Source organism: Quercus robur, chromosome 9, assembly GCF_932294415.1.
Source record: "Quercus robur chromosome 9, dhQueRobu3.1, whole genome shotgun sequence".
Taxonomy (NCBI): Eukaryota; Viridiplantae; Streptophyta; class Magnoliopsida; order Fagales; family Fagaceae; genus Quercus; species Quercus robur.
In genome coordinates, this window is record NC_065542.1 from 20990023 (window position 1) to 20996547 (window position 6525).

Sequence of the window (6525 nt, forward strand, 5' to 3'; positions counted from 1 at the left end):
ATTTTTTGGCTTATGAACAGTAGCTCATCAAGTCTAATGGGCTACTATTCATTCTTCAAAAGTTTTTTTTCTATTATAATAATTAGGTGGTGAATAAGAAAATGTTGGAAGATGTGTAGTTGTTAAAAAAAGAATAAATAATGAATGAAGAAATAATATTTAAATAAAATAGAGAATGGGATAAAGAATCTGTTGGAAAGTGTATTTGAAAAAGTGGGTAGATAAAAGGTAAAAATCACTGTTCATTCTCCAAACAGTACAAAAATTTGATGAATTTGCTGGAGATGCTCTTATACTGCTGCTAAGGTAGCTCAAGCTTTCATGATTGGTGTATTTAAGTTGCATGGATTACCTAGGTCCATTATGAGTGATGGGGATGCTGCCTTCACCTCTATGTTCTAGAAGGAGTTGTTCAAGCTCCAAGGTACTGAGTTGGCTATGTCCTTAGCTTATCACCCTCAGTCTGATGGGCAAACTAAGGTAGTGAATTGAAGTTTGGAGCAGTATTTGATGGCTTTTGTAGGTGACAGGCCTCATACTTGGGCTTTATGGTTGTATATGGCTGAATTTTGGTTCAACACCAACTATCATACCTCTACTAAAATGTCCCCTTTTAAGGCTCTTTATGGTTTTCCCTCTCCTCGAGTCCTAGATTATGTGTCTTGTCTTACTAAAATTGTTGCAATGGATGTTGTGCTTCATGATAGGACTGTTCTTTTGGACCTTCTCAAACAGAATTTGGTTTCAACTCAAGCTAGGATGAAAACTCAAGTTGATCAACATAGGTCTAATAAGTCTTTCCAAATTGGTGAATGGGTCTTTCTTAGACTTCAACCATATAGGCAGCTGTCCCTTAATTCTAAAGGGTTTCACAAGTTGTCTCCAAGGTATTTTGGCCCCTTCCCAATTTTGCAGAGAATTGGTCAAGTGGCTTACAAGCTGGCCTTACGCCCTGGTTGTTTGATTCACCTAGTGCTCCATGTCTTGCCTTAAGCCTAAATTTGGTGCTCACATTACTCCTATTCCCACTCTTCCAACTATGGTTTTTGAGGGCTTTCTCAATCCTGAGCCTATTGTCATTCTACAGCACAGGTTTAAGCAACTCAGAAGTAGAACAATCGCTGAGGTGTTGGTCTAGTGGCATGGTCAATCCCCAGAGTGTGCTACTTGGGAATCTCTGGACAAGCTTCAACTTCAGTTTCCTCACCTTGTGGGCAAGGTACTTTGAGGGGAGGGTGCTATTGCAACTTCACTTCTCTCCTCTTACTTCATTCTACCCTGTTAGCTGCTGCAACTTCTTCTTTTCATTCTACCTTGTGGACAAGGTTTTTAAAGGGGGATGGAATGATAGGAATGATTTAAGTATTGCTATGTGTTGATGCTTATTTTGGGAAGCCCAGTAGAATGAAGAAGCCCAACAACACCAGCAGAAATGAGTTAGTAATTTGATAGAAAAACCATTAAGTCTAAGCGGCAGGAATAATGGATCATAAAGCCATAAAATAAACAAATGGGTCTTGAGGAAGTAAATAGGCCTAAGGGAGCTCGGAAAGAAAAAAGTAGCAAACCCATGGGCAGTATGTGACGTAGAAAAGGGAGAATGGGCCACAACAAGCCCAAAGTAATACAAATGAAGAAAGTAAGAGGTTGATGGCAAGCCTATAAGCCCCAAGGATGAAGAATAAGGTACTCGGGCCAGGGAAGCTCAAAGGAGTTAGTAAAAACCCATGGGAACACAGAATTAGAAAGGGCCGAGGATGCCCAAGGAAAGTAAATGGGCCAAAGATGCCCAAAAGGATATAAATGAGACACAAGAGCCCGCAAGTAATGTAATAAAAGGCCCAATAACCATATTGAGTCATTAAGAGAAGAATAAGTAACAGGCCCAAAGGAGCCTAGCAGGCTTGGGTCAAATGACATCACAGCAGGAATGGCAGAGTAGTGCAGCAGGAAATGGTAGTAAGACTGCAGAAAGGAGCAAAATAGTGGGTTGAAGAAGGAAAAACCCACAATCAAATAAAGCCCAACCCTTAAGGGGAGCAAGCCATAAAAGAATGGGAAATCAGAAAACAGCTCACGCCATAAGAAGTCAAGGATGGACGATAGACTGTGCAGACGAGCCTCCAGACCATGGCGAATGCATAGAAGTGAAGCACGCGCAAAACCCAAACATCACCAGCTTGTACCCAGCCAATATAGGACATGGTGAGATCATGGATCAGAGGTAAGAGGGCATGGTCTGGCGGTGGGGAGAGTGGAAAACCTATTATGGGGTTCCTGCTCAGGCTCTTTTGGGGGAAATGTCCTGCTGGGATGACATACCGCCCAAGGAAGTAAGAATGAGTTGGAACCACTAAGTGCATGCCATGAGGGATAGAAAAAAAGAGAGCACCCACACCGTAGCAGATAAGAGTGCCACGACAAACAAATAAACAAAATAGTCTTCTTCGTCTGGTGGCACAGCCAGCATAGGTAAGCAGTGATGGCTGGGCGACTGACAAATCAGTAGGTGGTCGGCAAGGACACCCAGACCAGATAAAGGTAGTTAAAGGCTAAAATAGTAAAATCTGGTTACGTAGGTATTATATAAAGGACCCTTATCGTGCACAGCCATCAGAATCAGGGTAATAGGAATCTTTAGGAGAAAATCACCACACGAAAACAAACGTTGAGAAAAGAAGAGAAAAAGATAGAAAAAAAGGAAAGAAAATAAAGAGATAGAATGGCAGGCATGCACCAATAGGTTGATCCCCTCTCTCCCTAAAAACCCTGCTCTCTGCCAAAAGTAAAAGGATTCTTTTGGGCACAAGCCATTCAGGTCCGCTTCCTTCAAAGTGATTAATTTTCGCTGCAAGATTTTCCCTGGGAGATTATTCGCATTGAGGAAAAACGGTTTCCCTCCTTGGTCTTGGTCTTGACATAACTTGGCATAATAGATTGACATTTTTCTTTCTTTTGTTAACTCATGCCTTACCTATTTATCTCCACCATTTTCTTTACAAGGCTTTTCTTATCATTGTGATTATCATTTTAGTTGGGGATTATTTATTCACTTTGTCTAAAGGCGAAAATACTTTCTCTTATTATTATTATTATCATGTTTGCTTGCCATGACTCATCCGTAGGAGCTCCACCTGCCATGGGCATATGAACGAAGTTCTTGGTAAACGTGGCATAGTTTGCGTACAAGCCGGACCAAAGTAAGTTGTAGTTGGACTAGTCTTAACTCCCCTACTCAGAATACTTAGGCCCAGTACAGCAAGAGGCAGCCCAGCCCAGCCCAGCATTGCAAAAAAGGCCCACCTCACTATGATTGGAGAGGAGTGGACTAGGAGCTGTTGTGATCAGGAGTTGTTGTTGCTGTGATTAGGAGTTGTTGTGGCTGTAATCAGGTATTGCTGTGCTATTGTGCTGCTGTTGTGTTGTAAGCTAGATGGTAGGACTATAGGAGGGCATGAGTTGGGAAGTTAGTTGTTATAATTGTGGATTGTGCAGTTAGTTATAGTTGTATCAAGTGATTGAATGGGTAGTTAGTTAGTTAGAGGTAGTTATAGTCTTGTATCATTGTAACTATAGCATGGTCATACTGTTATAAAGGAGTAATCTGTTAAGGAGTAGGAATTAATAAAGATTGATGTACAATTCACTATCCTCTCTCTCTCTCTCTCTGTGTGTGTTCCATTCATTCTCTAAGGAGGCCTAGTTCTCTTGAAGAACTACCAGAATTGCTTTCCTCTTCATTAGGATAGGAACAAGCAAATTCCTATCATTGGAATTTATCAAACAAGCATGAGGACAAAAAAATACCACATGCATGCACCAGGCTTGATGATCAACTAGGGAAAGTTTCAATAGATTTGGAGCTTGAGGCTAGAGTCTAGAGAGTTATTGCTCTCTCTCTCTCTCTCTCTCTCTCTCTCTCTCTCTCTCTCTGTGTTCCATTCATTCTCTAAGGAGGCCTAGTTCTCTTGAAGAACTGCTAGAATTGCTTTCCTCTTCATTAGGATAGGAACAAGCAAATTCCTATCATTGGAATTTATCAAACAAGCATGAGGACAAAAAAATACCACATGCATGCACCAGGCTTGATGATCAACTAGGGAAAGTTTCAATAGATTTGGAGCTTGAGGCTAGAGTCTAGAGAGTTATTGCTATAAAAAGACTTGGTCACCTACCGATGAATGACCATCCCATTCCCATAGGCATTTCAACCTTGTGAAATATGCACTGATTGTAGAGTGCTCTTAAGAGAGTGTTGAAATGGCCTTTTGGATTTGAAAGATCCTTGGCCTATGGCTTTAAGCAAACCTTTCTTTAAGATCAAGCCCCAGATCTCTAGTTGTGTTTATGTAAATTACACTAGCAGCTATCTCCTTGGGGAGTGAATTCAAGATCCTCGAGAGGACGATTGTGTTGCACATAGTATGGACATTGAGCAGAAGTGATGGCCATGAATGGAAAAGAAAATGAGGCTCAAAAGAGCTCTGAAAACCATAACAAAAGTTGAATAAAGGAATTGAGGAAAAAATGGTAGAATTTGATCAAATAATTGTACAAGAGGATCTCTGTTTATATACATTGAAAACAAAGGTAGAAAAATGAAAACTATTCTAACAAACTCAAAATCTACCGCTATATATATAGTGTTAACAACTTTCAATTAGTAATTAACTTACTGCAAACCAATAACATTAAGACAAATTTACATTAATGAAACATGGTCAACTCGCGTGATTACTCAAAACAACTGGAGATTCTAGCTTTTTGCCCTTAATTTTTAAAAAATTTAGCAATATGCCCCTATTTCGAAACTATATAGGGATATGCCCCTGTTTCGATACTCGATTACCTTAAAATCGAGTTTCATGAAATACTCGATTTGTAGAAAATCGAGTTATGCCGAATAAAACTAAAAAAAAAAAAAAAAAAAAAAAAAAAAGCATGGAACTCGATTTTAGGGAAGTCGAGTTCCAAAACGCCGCTATAGAGCTTAAAAACGTCACTATAGGGCTTAAAAACGCCACTATAGGGCCCCTTGAACTTGGTATGGGGGACTATAAAATTTTTTTACAGGAAAACACCGTTATAGGGCTCTAAAACGTCACTATAGGGCTTAAAAACGTCACTATAGGGCACCCAGAATAGGGCGATTACACTTATAAAATTTTTTTGCAGGGAAACGCCGCTATAGGGCCTTAAAACGTCACTATAAGGCTTAAAAACGCCACTATAGGGCCCCTTGAACTTGGTATGGGGACTTATAAAATTTTTTTGCAGGAAAACGCCGCTATAGGGCTTTAAAACGTCACTATAGGGATTAAAAACGCCACTATAGGGCTCTTTGAATATAGGGCAATCACACTTATAAAATTTTTTTTTGCATGATACTCGATTTCCTAAAACTCGAGTTCCATGAAATTTTTTTTTTATTTTTTTTTAAATTTGATCGGGCATAACTCGATTTTCTACAAATCGAGTATTTAATTGAACTCGATATTAGGATAATCGAGTATCGAAACAGGGGCACGCTCCTATATAGTTTGCAAACAGGGGCATATTGCTAATTTTTTTTAAAAATTAGGGGTAAAATGCCAGAATCCTCCAAAACAACTATCATAAACATGTAGCATTTTTTTCTTGATACTATGAATCAACCTTGTAACGGCGACTTGCACTTTCTGGCATATAAGTAGAGATGCACGACATGTCGTCTAGCATGCATCAAGCTGAAAAAACAAAACTATATGTTGTTTATGTCTTCTCAATGCCAGTTTTAACTCAATTCTTTTGACTTTTGGCATATCATAAGTCCGATAATGCTTGAAAGAACATTATGATAAACGATGCAAATTGTTGATTAATATTACTGTAGGTATGAGTCTTTAACGGATGCATTAAGACATTTATTACTAAATTGTTTTAAAAAAGTTTTAATACCACTTATGGAAAATATAAAAATGTGTATAAAACAATGTGTTACTTTTTGTTTTTTCATAAAAGGTTTTGAAAAACACTTCTTGAACCAATGCTTTTAAGATATATAATAATTATCAATTCTCTATTCTCATGTAAGTCAATAATCAATAATATTGACTTATTAATAAAGAGTAATCAATGCAGGACATTAAAAATTCAAATTTATGGTATCTCTAAAAAAAGAAAGAGAAAAAAGCAAAACTTTCAGGATCTGGTCAAGCTCACAATCAGTAACTTGAACTCTTAAATCATCATTGCTTAAGACAAGAAGACATTATGTTTACTATTACCACAAGAAATAATAATCTGGAATTATAGTGTACAATTTGAACTTGTATTTTTATTTATTTTTTTGTCGTGAACTTGTCCTGAATTTAATTATATAGTAGTCGTATATAGCACGTTAAACGCAACCCTGCAGATACGACTTTACATTGTTACCCAATTAATATTAAATTAAATACAGCAAAAAATTAATAAATAAAAAAATGAAACCCAAAAAATTTGGTAAAAGAGTTTATCCATCAATTATTATTAGTATATATTTAC